The 17,651-nt window shown below is 39.1% G+C and overlaps 1 protein-coding gene across 4 annotated transcripts in view; it reads left to right on the top strand.

Moving 5' to 3' along the window:
- SETBP1 (SET binding protein 1) overlaps positions 1-17,651 on the top strand; it is a 377,101-nt gene that overhangs the window by 348,278 nt on the left and 11,172 nt on the right. The window lies entirely within an intron of this gene.

Genomic DNA, 17,651 nt, shown 5'->3' with positions numbered 1-17,651 from the left:
TTCTACCCTTTTTCCCCATCGTGCCTCTAGCCAGACCCTATGCCAACCTCCATTGTGTGAAGCGTATCCCTGCCTCCAGGAAGACAGGCCCTGGGTTTGGCTAAACACCTGAACTTGGAGACAGCCTTCCTCAATTCCTAATCACATCCTACAAGTTCTTAAAACCCAGCTAGACACAGCTCCTCTGGGATATCCAGAATCTCTACCATGCGGCTCCTTTCATTTCATAGACTGCATTAAAAAAAAGTGTCTACGATTTAACAGCTTCTCCCATGTAACAAAATTACACATACCTCAGAGGCAGAGACAACGATTTAGATTCTTGCTATCTTCCTGACATGTAGCAGGACAATGTTACATAGATATTTCTTGAATTAACGTATTAATGTAAATGTGTCAAGCACATTGCAATATTTAGAAAGGCCTGTTATGGTCAGAAACCCAAGAAGAGACTCATTGTTAATATTTACTCCAAATTCATTTTCTAATTTAGCAGTTTGCTTTGAGCAAAGAACTCAACTTATCTACATACCTACCTCCTTCATGGAAATCACTGGTTATTAGAAAATGAGCCAATTGGAATAAAAGAAAGGAACACTTGGAATGACACTTCCCCAATTGAATTCAGCAAACTACTAGTAGGTGTTTTGTGTTAAAGAATGTATTCATGGAAAAGTAGATGTAGGAAAAGCTGCTGCCTTACCCATGGTTCCTTCCTGCAGGGCTTTTCAGGCCTTGTATTGACCAATGTGCATTGTGAGGTCCCAGGAGGGAGACACCGAATTACACAATCGTATCTAACCACACAACCCATTTTTCTGGGACTGTCTCCTAACATGTCTTGGAAATGGTGTTCTCTCCAGCCATTTGAAAATTCTTGCTCTGAAGGAATAGGGTCATCTCTCAGGTATGATCATGAGCCTTCATTTGGTATGAAAGAAAATGTTTTTGGTGGAATTGCCAGGTAAGTGGTGCCAGTGAAGAGTACAGGAAGAAGACAAAGGATTGAAAGTCACAGAGAAATGCAGAGCAAGTTACTACTGAGACTTGATGGATTAGTAGCACCTTGGTGGGAGGGTGTCTAAACAAAGGGAACAAGTTGGGCAGAGTCCTGGAAGTGGAAACTGGTGCTGTGGCTGACTTCAAGGAAGACATAATTTGGCTTAAGCAAAAGATTTAGGCTATGGTCTGCACCCACCCAGATAAGTGGGTATTTGACCTTGTTGATTAAGCACTGATGACTTCCCTTTATGGATTGAGAAATTAAATTAGATTTTGTGTTTCTGGCTTTGCTCACCATGCACAGATATTTCTCTGAGGCCAAAGACAAGTGGTCCCCCATTTTCTTCCCCTGTGTTCTTTCCCTTCAATGTGAGAGAATCTATTTTTGGGATCACGTGCTTCCATGGGCTTGCCTTCTCTAGTGCATCCAGTAAATAATTTACAAATATGCCAAATGGGCAGTAGAAACAGGTGGGTATTTCACTTTTATACATGCTTCCCTGGTAATCAGAGCTGAGCCCAGACTCCCCTGTTCCAGCATCTGAGAATGGGCTGTTTATTTTTGGCAGTACTAAAATGAGACCCTCATGAGAATTTCACAGATTTAGTCCATATCCGGGTCTCTGACTGCTGAGCTGGACTTTTGGGGGGAAATAGGCCAGATATCTGCCCCAGGTGCTGGAAGACAGACCTTCCTGCGATTTCACTCCCCACAGATAAAAAGCTTCCCACAAACCTGGGAGAGCTAGAAAACACACAGGCTGGGCTTGTGGCCAATGCTCTGTTTTACACGTGAAGAAACTGAGGCCTCTCGAGATTCAGAGATTTGTGTGAGGTCATACAATTGGATTGGAACCCAAATTTCCTGATTTACTGTCTGATTTCCAGTGGATTCCCACTTTTGTCATAGTCCCAATATGAGCAAAGGCAGATTTTTTCCTCCATACATATGGACTCCTACTTCTTTTGGAGAACAGTGAATGAAACTCCTAATTCAATGAGGTAGATAGCTTTAGCCAAAGCCAAGCACATAGTAGGTAGTGAATAGTTCCTGGATTCAATCTTATTTAATTAGGTGCTTGTAATATATAGTTACATATATAGTACAGTAATATATATTTCTGATGAAACAACTCACTTTTGTTTTCTTTAGAGCACGATTTTTCATCTTTCACTGTAAGTAAGATAGAATTACTTCTGGCTTTAGGCAGGGATCAGCTTATTTTCTAATAGGTTATCATTTCTACAGAATGGTTTTGGAAACGCAGACAATTGCAGGGAGGAAAAAAAAAGCAAAGAAGAGTTAAACTAAGTGGCTTATAAAGAAAATTTAATTTAAGAAATCATTTATTGAGATAATGTACTGAAGTAATTCAATTAATTAGAAATTTTATTTAGAAATAGTGGATGCAGGCAAGCCGTAGTGGCTCACGCCTGTAGTCCCAGCCCTTTGGGAGGCCAAGGCTGGTGGATCACCTGAGGTCAGGAGTTCAAGACCAGCGTGGCCAACATGACGAAACCTCTACTAAAAATACAAAAATTAGCAGGGCCCCTGTAATCCCAGCTACTCGGGAGGCTTAGGCAGGAGAATTGCTTGAACCCAGAAGGCAGAGTCTACAGTGAGCCAAGACCATGCCCCTGAACTGCAGCCTAGGTGACAAAGCAAAACTCCCATCTCAAAAAAAATTAAAAATTAAAAAAGAAGAGTGGATGCAAAAATACCTAGTACAGTTCCTGACCCATAGTACATGCTCAGTAAATAATCATTGAGTGAAAGGAATGATTGAGAGGCAGTAGCTGTGTGCTTTTACAATGCTAAATATGCTGAGAGACATCTGAGGAAAACATAGTCTTGGAACTGCTTAACAAGTAAATGGAAAACATTTGACAGGCACTTTGTAGGCTCCTGAAAAATACTTGCCAAATAGTTCCTCAGTCTATAGTAAGAACCATACTTTTTTCAAACAGGTGATCTTTGGTAAAAGTACAATAAAGGAACATTCCCACCTTATTTTGTAAACATTACAATATGGGAGAAAAGAATATGGGTCAAAGGTTTACAAAGTAGTCTTTTCTAGCCTGTATGCATACATGCATTTGCTCCATGGGTCCCCCAAGTATTTTGTTTCAGGCAATTTTTTACCTTCTCAGAGTCTCAGAGGCATACTGATTATGACATTATTGATTTGTAGAAGGGCACCGTTGAGGAGATACAGGAGAGAGTGGCGAGCTGGGAACATGTCAGTTTGTGAGCTACTGGGAGGGAGGATGGCAGTGGCTGCTGTAGGTGCTCAAACAGATCAGCCTTGGTGATCAAACTGCTCAGTAGCTATTGATGAGCTGCCGTTCCCTGCTGCAGCAAAGGAGGTCTGATTCAAGGGAGCACTGCATCATTATTGTGAGTAATTAGGGCTAATGCAATAAAAGCGCCACTAAAGTTTGCTCAAAGTGAGGCATAATTTGCAACAACTTCTATTACCCTAACCCAATAATGATTTCATAATCGCATCATGTAATCCATACCTGAATAAGCTAGGCTGATTTTTCTGAGTTTCTAGTTATTAAACTAACGTCTCAAGAAGATCATGTAATGTATAGAGAATTTGTGATTTCATTGCAGTAACATATTTTTTCCCCTTATGTCTAAGATGAGTCGGTATTAATAAGCAGATTCCAAATGGTGGTAAGAATTCAGTAAAACACCAAGGAAACAAAATCTGTATGGTTTTGCACTTGAAGGACTAGACTAGCAATAATGGGAAAACAAGTATACCTTTCTTGTTCTCTCTCATGCACGCGTGCGTGCACACACACACACACACACACACACAGATACCCGCCAATATTCTCTCATCTCAAGTCCAAGGAGTAAAAAAAGCAAACATGTATCAGCCAAGCTCTCATCAGATCTCGACTGCTCCAGGTGTAGCTCAGTTCAAGATAACAAGGAAGCAGAGTGAGCCCCGCTCTTAGCTTCTGTTTTTTATCAGTAGATAATAAAGTCTAATCCATTATTATCTCAACTATATCATCTACCATGTTTAAAATTACCAGAGCCCATGAAGAACTGAAAATATTTAAATTTCATAAGTCTATTACATTTTCAGGCATTTTGCTTCTCATGGCAGGGACTAATATTAGGTAAATCGTTCTGTTATTAGCCAAACCATCAGTCCAAACAGACCTGATACCTGTAGTCAAGATGCAAAACCTTAATCTTGAAAAGTTAATTACCTTTACAAATAACAGTGGGAATTCTTAATACTAATGAAATCAGAATGAAATTCAATATAGTAGTTGCTGGAACAAAATGGTTGTGAAAATTGCTTTCAGCTCCCAAATTCTATGATACCTGAGTTTTCTCTTAGCCACCTGCCATCTGTGGGAAGGAGCCCAGAATAATGAAATAATATCCAGCTACAAAAAAGAGCAATGGACAGAAATTTAAGAAGGATGCAATTATTTATTTTATTTCTTTCTTTGTTATATGGAATCATGATCTGAAGCCCCTAACCAAAATAACAGGTCAAGTCAGCCAAAATCTTATCTTTAGAAGAACCAAAATAGAAGAAATAAATGTGCAATTTAAAAGGATTTGGAACATCTAGGGATTATAAATATATACATTGAGGAAGTCTTCAAATTGTAAAATACATTCCTATCTGCCCAGACTAATCTCTTAAAATATTCGGTTGAAAACCTCCCAAAGAAGAGCCAGAGCAAACAAAGCTTAAATTTAAAGCAATCATTCAAGTTGTCTGAAAAGTGCTACCTATGGGCTCACATTGAAGCATCACAAAATGAGCCCGTTTGCCCAGAAAGCTGTGCTGAATATGACAGGCCCATGAAAGGCGGTGCCTCCCCCGGCTCTGGGCTACTAAGGGATTCAGCAGAGTTGGAACTGCTGTTTCCCCATCACACACCAAAGGCCTTCTGAAAAACTTCCAAAGCTTATTGTCATTTTCACCCTAAAAGGAGAAATAAGCTCTTTTCTGATTTAATCTGAACATCCTGGAGCAGCTGAGCCATTCCTATGGCCAAGGCTATAAACAGCCCGGAGAGGCACCAAACCTTCCAGAATCTGGCCCTGCCTTCTGCCCCAGCCTCATCTTCTTGGAAATTTCAACCAAATTTCAACTCCTTTGGGATTTCCACTGCCACCGTATTATTTTCAAAAAACTAAAAAGTTATTTCGAAGACTCGTAACTCTTTAATGCAGAAGACAGCATGGTGGTAAAGCCAGCCCAAAGGAGAGTTAGAGAATGGGACGTTATGAGAATGCAGGCAATGGAGAAAGCATATAGAGCAAGTTGCTCAGTTAATATCCTTGCAGGCAACAAAATCATAACCTCGGGGTCGATCTCTTCTACCAGACGAAAATCATTTGCCTCTTGTTAGGCAAAAGTCCACAAGTTAATGTAAAACGTGACAGATTGGCCAGGTGCTTTGGGAGGCCAAGGCAGGTGGATCACCTGAGGTCAGGAGTTCTAGACCAGCCTGGCCAACATGGTGAAACCCTGCATCTACTAAAAAAAAAAAAAAAAAATATATATATATATATATATATATACACACACACAAAAATTAGCCTGGCATGATGGTGCATGTCTGTAATTCCAGCTACTCAGGAGGCCAAAGCAGGAAAGTGGCTTGGACCCAGGAAACAGAGGTTGCAGTGAGCCAAGATTGTGCTACTGCACTCCAGCCTGGGCAACAGAGTAAGATCTCTCAAGAAAAATAAGCTGGCAGATTCCGTGCCTCTAACCAGTAGTGGACAGCAAGCCCAACAAGAGCACATTTTCCTGTACAGTTAATAATCCTTAGGGAGACTTGAAAGAACTGTCTCCTTCCATTTGCCTTGTTTCTAAGTTTTGGCTCACTTTTCTGCACACCGTACATGGGCCATGAAATGCTCCAGTTGAATGCATGTGTCTGGCTTTATATTGCCTGTATTGAAATCTCAGTGCTGCACTCACCAGCTGGGTAATCTCAAGACTTCGGTATTCATGTCTGAAAGACAGCACCTAGTGTTGAGGATTATGGTGAGGAATAAAGGAGATAATCCTTGGGAAAACCATAGCAAAGAAACTGACGCATAGTAAGAGTTTGACAAGTGGGTATTGTTTTTGCTGCTGCTATTGTTGATGTTGTCATCTGTTTTCTACCCTGGAATTTTTTTTCCTCTCTTGCCCGCCTCTCATGCCCTTTGAATGGCTAATTCATGATGCTTCTTCAAGCCTCAGCATAGGTTCATTCAGCTCTAACAAGCCTTCTCTGACACCCATACTGAGAACCACACCAAGGTCAAGTTGAATGCCACATCCTCTGTGCCTCCCTGGCTCCCCATAAGCTCATTGATCATTGATTCCTACATTTAATGCAGTGTCTTGCTCCAATTGTGTCCCATAGTGGACCAGAGGATCGTATATTCCCTGTGGCCAGATCTTATTCAACTTTACCTAGTACTGAGGTAGGCAAACAATAGGTAGTTGTTAAATGTTGGCCAAAGTGTATTGAACAACTGTTTACTGCACAAAAGTGTTTGGTTCATGAAAAGATACATTCTAGAGTATATGAACTCGGGCAGTGATTTGCCTTCAGTTTCTATTACAGCAAACTATCCTAAGAACGTTCAACAGAGGAGCAACCTGGGAGGCCTCCAGCCTCCTTTGTTCGTTAATAGCAGCCCAGCGCTTGGTTAGTCCCCTGGAGTATTGGGGAGTATTATTCTTGAGTTAAAGATTCAGCCTATGTGGCATTGTATGTGCACTACAGGAGCATGTATTTATTCAGAGAAGGAGGAATATGCATGCATACGTGCCTTCCTTCACTCAGAAGTTCTGTGAGATTTTCAGGATATGCCACTCAATGGAAAACTGGAGAGGACATCAGCCTATGTGGTACTTTAATTATTTTGTATGTGATAGTCTTGCATTATGGCCATAGTATTGGTTTCACTATGGCAGCAATCATTTCATATTTAGGTTTTGTCTCACTCAATAAGTATTGGGCATCTCATGAATTCCCAGAACCTTGGGATGTATGGAATGAAAACAAGAGAAACAAAGCCAGGAGCCTTGCTGTTAAACTCATATTATTTGAATGTCAAGAAACTTACACAATGCTGGGTGTGTAGTAGATACTCAGTAGACATGTCTGGACTTCATGTTGCTAATTATTTTCTCTCCAGAGCTGAGATTTTAGGAAACAGGTTTAATGACAGGTTTGAAAGTGCTGTGTCTTGAGAAGTTTAACTCAATTTATCTTCTCTGAATGCTTCAGATTATGCTCCCAACTACCTCATGCCGTAGTCAGACCCTCTTAAAAATAGAGTAATGATAATAATACATTTTATCTTCTTCCCAGTGATAGTATCATTCACACCTCCATTGAAGCCCAGTGGGAGGTTTGGCTGTGAGGCATCAGACGCCAGGGGAGTCAGGTGCGATTATTGTAATGACTTCACACTCGGGCGAAATGCGGAAAAGAAAACCTCCCACACGTGAAGCGATTTCTATTAAGATACTCATTTTATATCAAATATTCAAGCTCCTCTTTATAAATGGGAGAGAATGAAAGGAGACTCTTACAGGGGCAGAGTTTATGCAGCAAAGAACGAAAGGACACAGATATTTTATGATCAGTTTGAGATGAAAGTGTGGTGCCTGCCTCGTTCACTGGCGCTTTGCATTTCCAGAAGTCTAATTAGATTGTTGGTGTAATGGTGGCGAGATAATTTAGTGGCTACTAAAAGCAACTGTGTTAATGAGAAGGGGGCACTGTGCTTTGGGTTTCCTGTAATTAGTGGAGAGTTTTTGAAAAACTTCTTGGTTCCAATAAAGTTGGCATAGTGAGCCCAGGTGCAGGAGTAGGGGGGTGGCAGGGCAAAGTCTTTCCTGCTCATTGCTGCAGAAATGGCCTCAGGCAATGAAGAAGAACTATGTAATGACTGTCATTAAGAATGATCTTGAGTGGCCCAGGCAGGCTATAGTCAGTCTAAGAGAACAGAGAGACAGAGAAGAAGCAGGGATAGAAAGGAGACAGGGAGAGAGAATAGAGTAAGTACTGTGAGACAAGTGTGACAGAGAGAGAGAGAGAGATCACCTGTCTGTTCTCTCCATTCTCTCACTGGGAAACGCTGGAGTCATCCCAACACATCCTCCCAAGTCTCCTTCTACTGCTTCAATTGGAACAGACTAGACAACCCTTGATTACAATAAACTAGAAGGGACCTTTGCCCTTCATGTTGCAGAGGAGAAAATTGAGACCAGAAGGGTTACAAATATTGCCTGACTGGGAACTAGGAAACTTGGACTCATTCTGACCACCACATTGAGGCAGAGTAAAACTGGATTTGAAATTCAAGGGTCAGGGCTATTGTGGATTTCTTATTACAGAACTGCCCTACTTTTTAATCCATCCCCTTAGGTAAGTTACAAACTCTCACTGAGACTTCTGAGTTCTAGTTTTCTCATCAATGAAATGAGAAAAATAATTTCTGCCTTCTAGGCAGTAACAAGAAAGGAATGAAATAGCAGATGAAAACAATCACATATTCAAAACTTGAATGTAAGCCTTTTATGAAACCCTCTCATGTCAGATCTGAAATTATATCATGTCAGGATTGAATCATATGAAGTCACAATTTAGCCATGTGATGACTATCCATTAACTATCCTTTAGAAAATGATATGTATCTTCACCCCCTCTTCCAAATAGTCTTATCTCAGGACACAGTCCAAACCCCCTACCCCTGAGGGCATTAGTAGCTATATCAAGCTCATCTTATCCAAAATCTCTACGACTTTGTTAAAAATTGTGAGCCTTTTTTTTTTTAAGAACCTGCCGCACTACACTCAATCCTATGAATGATATATAAAAATAGAAGATTAGTCCCTGCCTCAGAGAAGCTTAAACACTACATGGGAAGACCTGCCTCCAAAACATAAGATGACCAAATAGTGTTTTTAAATGAATAGACCGAGTAACACTCTGAGATGCTAGTAAACAGGACTATTATTCAGCAGTTGATTGGTCATGAATTTTCAACTGAATGCTACTAAGAGATTTCTGATGACAGTAAGATGATTCGGGAAGAGAAGAGTTAAGAGGGACTTCTGAAGATAAAGTGAATTAGGTAAGCAGACAGAAGCTAGAAGATAGGAATAGAGCATTTATATGGAAACAATGGCAGGTGAGTCTGGAAGGGAAATTTGAGATCAGTAGATGGAGTAATCAAAAATCTAGAATAAGACAGGGTAACTCTTCTGACCGGCAGTGATAGCAAAATGACAGCCACGGCCCAGTTGCTGTCTACAGTTGTGTTTTAGTTGGTCTACAGAAGGTTATAAATTTTTAAAAATTAATTAGCAGCTGTGAACATCGGAAGTTTTACATAATAATCAAGATTTCTGGCTTTATGAAACTGTCAACTTTAGGCTCAGATTTCTAACTGGCAAAAATTGATTGGAATAGGATATCATTTGCCCCATTAAATGTGCCATAGTCTCTTGTGTTTATCATGCCCTACCTCCCCCCACCACTGCTTTTCTTCCTAACCCTGATCTGCTTCTCTCAGTACGTTGAATATCTGGCTCCCGACAGGGTACCAGTGAAGGCACTGAACTGGAGCAGGATCAAAACAACGTGCGGGAACAGTTAATCCAGCAGCAATGATGTGTAATCTGCAGTAGTATCTTCTGTTATTTCATTATGGAATTTAGGGGGTTGGAAGAGGCCTTCGAGGTGGTGAAATTCAGAGAAATTTGGCACTCCAATGCAGACAAGAGTATAAAATTAACAAGGAGACCCAGGTTTTATCAGTCCTTTTCTAGCTCCCTGTCTTCTTTGCTTTTTTAAGGAAATGTAATATGAAACTAGCTTTGAAATCATTCAGCCCTTGCTTGAATTATTGTGTTCACAGCTTCTGAGATGTGTGCCCTTGGGAAAAATACTTGATTTTCATCTCTGTACTATAGAGAAACTGAGGGATACTAATCAGGGTCTTCAAGTGGTTGCTATCACAATTAAATGAGGAAATATGTGAAAAACTGCAACATACACTGTAGGTTTTCCAAAAATGTTAGTTCCTTCTTCTTCCTCTTCATTTGAGGACAAGAACAATGCATTCTACTTGCCTTGTATGGTGTTAAGGTATGATACAAAGCATAGATGTTACAAAAATAGTCGCAGAGTGTATGAATGGTTGAAAACTGCCTCCTCATCCCCATAATTAGTAAGGAGTAAAAGTTGTTTTCCTCCTCTCTCCCCTGTCCAGGACACCTGAAGCTTAAACTCTGTTGTTTCAATGTCCATTGGAACAAATAGTATTTTTAAATGAATAGATAAAATAACAATCTTAGATACTAACAAAACTATTAGTCAGCAGTTGATTGGTCATGAATTTTCAACTGAATGCTACTAAGAGATTTCTGATGACAATAAGAGGATTTGGGAAGAGCAGAGTTAAGGTGGACTTCTGAAGATAAACTGAATTAGGTAAGCAGACAGAAGCTAGGAGATAGGAATAGAGCATTTATATGGAAATAATGGCAGGTGAGTCTGGAAGGGAAATTTGTGATCAAAAGATGGAGTACCCAAAAGTCTAGAATAAGACAGATTAAATATTCTGACTGGCAGTGATAAAAAAATGACAGCCATGGCCCAAACTAACTCTGTTAGTTTGTTTTATGAAATCAGCTTTTGAAAAGGACATAAGGAAAAACCTCACTTCCCACCTCTCTTGGAGTGTCTGACTTGTTGAAGTATACTCTGCTCCAGGAATTATGTTTTCCTTGATACCTCTTTAAACTAAAAGAGACCAGACGGTCTTCATGAGACAATGAGGAAATGTGAGTTAGTGCTACCAATGGATAGTTTCAAAAGGCAGAGAGAAGGAACTGATCTCTGAGAGAAAGAATTTAAACTTTTCAGTGGTCCCAGCAATGTGTGTGAACACTCTGTGTGGCCTCCATCCAGGGCTAGCCGGCATCAGAAAGATGGCAGGACTCAGAACAAGAGAGAGTACGCCTAATATTACCTATAAATTCAGCAGGGGATCCATATCCACCTCCTAGCAGTTTTCCCGGGGTGCCTGGGTATAGTTTTGTTACTCAAAAATTCTCCTCCAGGGGACCTTCTTGTTCTCCAATGCCTGAAGATATTTTGAGAGGACATTTTTTATTTTGAAATCTAGTTTTGTTAGTGCCTACGTAGTCACAATCCTGGTCTCTGTCTTATTTATACAAGTTGCCAGAGTTAAGTGATTTGGGCTTTACATATGGAAAGTTCATTTTGTTGTGTAATTAATGGGAAGCAGACTCTGGGAAGCTGATGATCCAGGCCCTTATTTATATGAGAGCATATGTCTGTGTTTTGTTTATGACTCACTCTCCTACTCCACGCATTGTAACTTGGGTTTGTTTACACTAACTTTTCCTAGAATCCAAGCCACATGGTGTATGAGCCAATAATTTATGGTCTCTAAAAGGGAAGGATGATGAATGAGCTTTTTCTTCTTAAACTGTCAAATCTTAAATTGAGGAGGGAGTGTTTGCCGTCTTGAGTCTGTTCAAGCTTATACTTGGAAAAAAAGAAAAAAGTTAAAGCAATTTTTTTTTTTTCAAAAAAACTCCTGGTATAGCACTCAGAACGTGAATGTATATATATTTGCCAAGAGAGCATATGACCCTTCTCCCATAATAAACCATTATGATTCTGATTCACAGGCTTGGCAATGAAAAGACTATTCATGGTAGAGGCTATACATGTGCTGGGGCAAGGGAATATATGGGAAACCTCTGTCTCTGTACCTTTAGTTTAATTTGGCTATGAATCTAAAACTCCTCTAAAAAATAAAGTCTATTTAAAAACAACAAAAAAGACCATTCCTTCCCCCACTTCTCTCTCTCCCTCTACTATATAATCTGTATATGTGTTCCTTTTCCAGGGAACCTGTCATTTCAGTCAATCTTAATGTTCTTAAACATTTTTAATGTCCTTAAATGTTCAAGCTGGTTTTCTTAGTGACTCATAATAAATTCCAAACTTGCTTTAGTCCATGTATTTGTCATTGAAACTCCACTTCTCTTCTGGAGTTAAGTTTAGTTATTGGTCTATATTTCACAGGACTTTTGTTTATAACTGAGACACTTTTCAGTTAGTGGTGCTCTGAACAGAGTATGAAATATGTGAGGACCTAATTTAATTGACAGTGATTTGAATCTCCAAAAATTCCTTTCATGCCTCATACACAGAGTTTACAAAATAGATGCTAAGTGCTGTTCAAGTCAGTCACATAGGTTGATTTCAATTCAAGTAAGTCAGCCAGACTCTCTGCTGCTCACTAGGGGAAAGGCATGGCATTCCATGTCCCCATACAGTGCCTGGCACAAACTGGACCTCAATCAGTGTTTGTTCCAAGCATGGATAAGAATGGCTAAGACATGGACCCTGTCCCTTAGGAAAATACAATTTAAGAGGAGTGCTAAATATAAATTAATCCCATAATCATAATAGAGGACAGACTAAGTGAAGTGCCATCAGGGAGATACGGGCCAACATAGAGAGACAGATTAATGCTGAAATGAGAGTCCATGGATGGCTTTTAGGAAGAGGACTTAATTGGAGTTTTAAAGAATGAGTGGAATATACGAAGACATGAGGTATTCATAAAAAGCTTTAAAACTGAATTATAAACTGAATTCCAGTGGGAATTTGGAAGCACTGGAACAATGCCTGGTATTGCTTTGTTTTGTGTCTTTTATTTTTTTCTGACTAGGGCAGAAGAGTTGTGTCTGGATAAAAGAAAAATGCAAGAATTTTTCCCCTATTCAACGTCAGATGCAATATCCTCTCTGACACTTACAGAAATAATTCAGTTGGGCACACACCTGTAGGCTCTGCAAAGTTATTGTTTCTGGGGTCCATCCATCATCTACTAACCAGATAGACATGAGAAAGTCTAAAGCAATGGGTGTAAATTGCTTGTTGTTTTTAGGGAGAATACAAAAATAGTTAATTTTGTAAATTGATATCTTTTTCTTTAGAAACTTCAATAAAGAAAAAAAAAATGAGAGCATGCCTTTTAGTCACTTGAATTCAGGCCAGAGGTAGTTAAAAGGACAGGCATTAACTTTTAGGATATTCAAGTCCTTTGAAAATTCCTAAAAATCTAAGAGCTCTTTGAGAAAACAAGATTAAGTTTCAAGATGTTCACAACAGACTAGAATATTGAACTAAAACTAATAAAATTAAACTTTGCAGGTTTAAATAGAAGGCTTGCATTTAAGCTTAAAACCCAATTCCACACAGCAATGGCCAGTATTGGTAGCTGTGCATATGAAAGTGTTTTAAGGGAGTTAATTGAGCCTCTATTTAACATGAGGCAACAGTAGGATATTGTTTGGGAAAAAATGCAGTTTAAAAAATGTACCTTTTATTAATGTAACTGTGGTGTCTTGATCACGGAAATTAAACCAATTTTTCTGTACTAATCGCTTCATATCTGGAAAATCAGTTCAATTCTAGGCAGTAAAATTTCAGATCAGCTTTGGCAGATGATATAATCTCCAGAGAGTGGTCAAAATGAAAATTTTGTTTTGATCTAGAATTCATCTCGTAGGAAACACAGATGAAGGATTTGAGTTTGTCCTATCTTACCTAGAGTATAGAAAACCTGGAGGTATATGACTTTTATTGAATTATATTTATTGAGAAGCAAGGCTCCTTTTAAGAAATTGAGAGATTTGTCTGGAGACAGAGAACTGAGGGGTGGTAAGCTAAGATCAGAAACTCATTCTTCTAATGTGCTGGTCAACATGTTTTATATCAGATTGCGAAGTATGCTGGCTACTACATAAACAAATGCAGTTATTATTAAGACCAGGAAGAAAACAAAACAGAGATACCTACCATTATATGTAATTCTTGACGTTCTAGCATGGTTAACAGGACTGATTTTATCTGAGCCTAAATATGTAAAATGTGGAAATTTTCTTACGTTCATGTTTGTTATATGGGTCTTTGTTTTTCCCTTTATTTTTTTCCCCAAAGTTTTAAAGAAACAAAGAAATGTCTCACAATCAGGTAAGAACATGCATGCACAATAGTTGGGGTATTATGTAAGAGATGGTATTTATGGTTAAGGATAAAGTGATACCACATTTGAGAGGAAATAAAAAAGAAATATAAAGAGCCCTTTGAGAGGGTGCAACCACCCCCGCTGTGTGACCAACTGGCATGCTGTGAGACTCAACAGATGTAGCTTCAAACTTTTTGGCGTTAACTACATTTCTATCCAGCCTTCCATGTTGTCTCTTCAGTGTGTTGGGACTTAATCCACATTACAACAAACAAAAGCCAAAGTTGAATGAAACAGAGACGGCTAAGTGCCCTCATATTTCTCAGTTTACCAGTGCTGCCGTTCCCAATTCGCTCCTTACCAAAAGCCTAGGAAGTGACTATTTATAAGTGACTTATAAATAAATAGTACCTCCAGAAAATCCCCCAGACTTGAGACTCTTCTGTTCATCCCTCGTGGGCAATCCCTTGTGATGAATACTCATGACTCACCTTACAGGAAGCTATAATCTCATCTTTTACTGGTTCTCTTATCTCTGAGATTTTTCTTTTGCCCAGTTTTTTTCAGGACTGCCAAAATCCAGGTTGCCCTCCTTAGAAGTCCCCCCCTTGAGCAATCCTAGCAATGTTTTTAACTCAGCTTACATTCTCTCTGGAATGAGTCGCCACTGTCTTTATCTGTCCAAAGTCCCAGGTGGTTTGTCTAACCCGTGGGCCCATGAAATAACTGGCATTATTTCCTCATGGTCAGAGAAGTCAAGGACTCTGAAAGCTGCACACCAGGACCTCTGAATCGCCTAACCAAATAAAATATGTCAGCATTAAATCCCATTTGAGGAGCTCTCCATGGATAGGCCACCCCTCACTGCCATAGAATTGCATGCAACTCAATTAAAGGTGTTCTGGGGAATGTAAAGATGAATGCTGTCCAGGATTTCAGCTCTAGGAGTTTACAGTCTGAAACAACTTAGAAGGAAATATTAATCAAACATCTACTATGACACAGGAACTATGTTCTTTGTTTTGAAGGGTATGAAAAAGGACAACACATGCTGTCTTCAAGAAGCTTTAATGCTTCCTGGGCCATAGAAAGTTAAGATCTTTGAGGATTAAATACTAAGTGAGTGAATAAACTCTTGAGAAGTTTTAAAAGAAAGGACAAGTTTAAAGCAGGGGGCTCCATATTTTTTGACCATGCCATGATATTAGTAACATAATTTTGAATAGTCACACCGTTTCAATACATACTAAAAATATATGCCCTCTTTTTCTTAAATATAAACTTTTTACGATGATGAGATATACTTGAAATATATTCTATTCTTAAAATAAATTTAAATGTATTTTACCTGCTCTTACTAATGAAACAAAAGTATTTTTGTTGCTATCAAAATGTTATACGGATTTTAGTATTTTTAATAGTGTTTTAAGAAGGGCCAAGCAATTGAGTTTGTATCCTTGTTTTTGAAAATCTTGGTTTTTTAAGTACTTGTGATAGTAATTTAAAGTTCTCATTCTGAATTTAGTTTGTTTCAATATTCTTTAGTAGATGTTGCAGGGTAAAAGAATATTTCACATACACAGAGATTCAAAAGAATAAAGTACATTATTGACTGTGCTTGAATCAGTACTACTTTTTTCCAGTCTCATCTATCAGTTAATCAAGGTTTGTGTTGAAACTTGGTAAGCCATCCTCTTTATTAACAATTAGATGGTCATTTTTTTAGTCGAGCTCTTCATTTGAAAGTTAGTTCTGTTTATAAGGTATTCAAATTTTCAGATTAAAGGGGTTTTATAGGTTGTGTTGTTTTCATCAACAAAATTGCCAAATAGTGGAAACGTTTGCAATAAATTTCCCAAACTGCTCTTTCAATAGCATGAGAGTCTTTCCAAAAGCAGTTACTTTCTGGCCCAGTTTACTTTAGAGCGACATTAAGGGTTTTGTTTTTTAACATCTGCTAGGTAACATTACTGACAGCCCATCGACGGCCTAAAAGAGTTAAGAAAATTTGGAACCCTTGTCTTTTTGTACAAGAAAATTGCCAAATTCATGTTTGAAAATGGCAACTCATGTACACAGTTTGGTGTGAGATAACCAACAGAACCCTGTGTCGTATATAAAATATTGTATGGGTATTCTTTATCTCATTACAAAGTATTTTGAAATTGTTTTCTGTTGAAAGGTCTTGCTCTTCTAAAATTACCATGTGGGCTGGCCTGCTATAGATTTAAAATAAAGGACACTGGCAGCACCCTGAAAGGAACTCACCAGTGAGATGCCCTGTCAATCCCTTGAATGCATGTGCCTCTCCTTCTCCCAGGAATCTCATGCCCAAGTGTGACAGGTGACCCATCATCTGACGAGCAGCACAAGTAAGGGCATGGCTGGAGTTCCATATATTAAGCATTAGAATTATTTAGGTAAAATATAAATAATGTAAATACAAATTATTAATGTGTTCTTTCTGCAGCACAGCAAATTGTCTGTGGAGGGAATGTGCACCCCACTTGGGAGGCTGCTGGTTGAATTTAGAGAGACAGAGAGGAGGTGAACAGTGTGAGCAAGGTGGCAGAAGCAGGAGAGTACTAGGCAGATTTCTAAATCCAACACCATTCCTGAGATCAGGGAGATGCCCTGGGGCACTAACTGTTTGGTGGCCTAGCCCACTTCAGAGCTCACACACATACACATGCTCACACCTACACACCCACTGCTTCACCTCCCTATCAGCCAGTCTCCCCACCTCTTCCCTCTACCTCATCCCAGGAAAAAATGTGAAATAGGAGCAGAACAAAGACTAGAGTTCTTCAAGCCATTGCAACTGCAATAAAGATTTCTTTCACAATAAACTCCTAAGAATAAGTTGTTTGAATAGTCAAGCAGTTACTAGGCGTCAAACAAGCTAGTCATGTTTTCAAAGAAGCTCCAAAGTATGGTAAGACGACATTAAGAACAGGATGAAAACACTGTCATATTACGACAAATCCCCCACATCTGCTAACTCTTAATTCTAAATTACTGCTTTAAACTTAGCAATCCTCTAGCACTTGTGTTGGTAACAAGCAGCAACTCCGATACCCACTACCTTGCAGAGGCCTCACCAGCAGAGGCAACTTGCCATCTTTTTCAAAAGAGCTTTTAAGGCCAGGGCTATAGAAGGTTAATTTAAATTCTAAAGATGGAAGAAGAAAGTTTGCATGCCAAGGCAGGTTACCTCATTCTCCTCATTAAAAATAAAAAGCAGCATTATGAAAATAAGAGACCATTACCAAGGCAAGCACAAGTACAAAGTAAAAAATAAAATAAAATAAAATGCACAATTTACATTGGAGAACATGAGACACTTGAATTCCATTGAGCTTGTATTTGCTGACCACATAGTATGCACCAGATCAGGTACTGCTGTATCAATGGCCTGTGCTGGGAATTCTGAAAGCAGAAAAAAAAAAAAAAAAGATGTGGACTTTGCCTTCAGGGTATCTTCTAACATGTATCAGCACACAAAATAATTCACACTGCAGCTCTCTGCCTTGTTTGAAGCACAGGCTATTCCATCTCTATCTGCCCT

The sequence above is a fragment of the Sapajus apella genome, unplaced genomic scaffold (genome assembly GCF_009761245.1).
Source record: "Sapajus apella isolate SASKATOON/1434 unplaced genomic scaffold, GSC_monkey_1.0 scaffold57, whole genome shotgun sequence".
NCBI classification, from domain to species: domain Eukaryota; kingdom Metazoa; phylum Chordata; class Mammalia; order Primates; family Cebidae; genus Sapajus; species Sapajus apella.
Note: the sequence above shows the minus strand (reverse complement) of the source record. Positions and strands in the feature narration are given on the sequence as shown.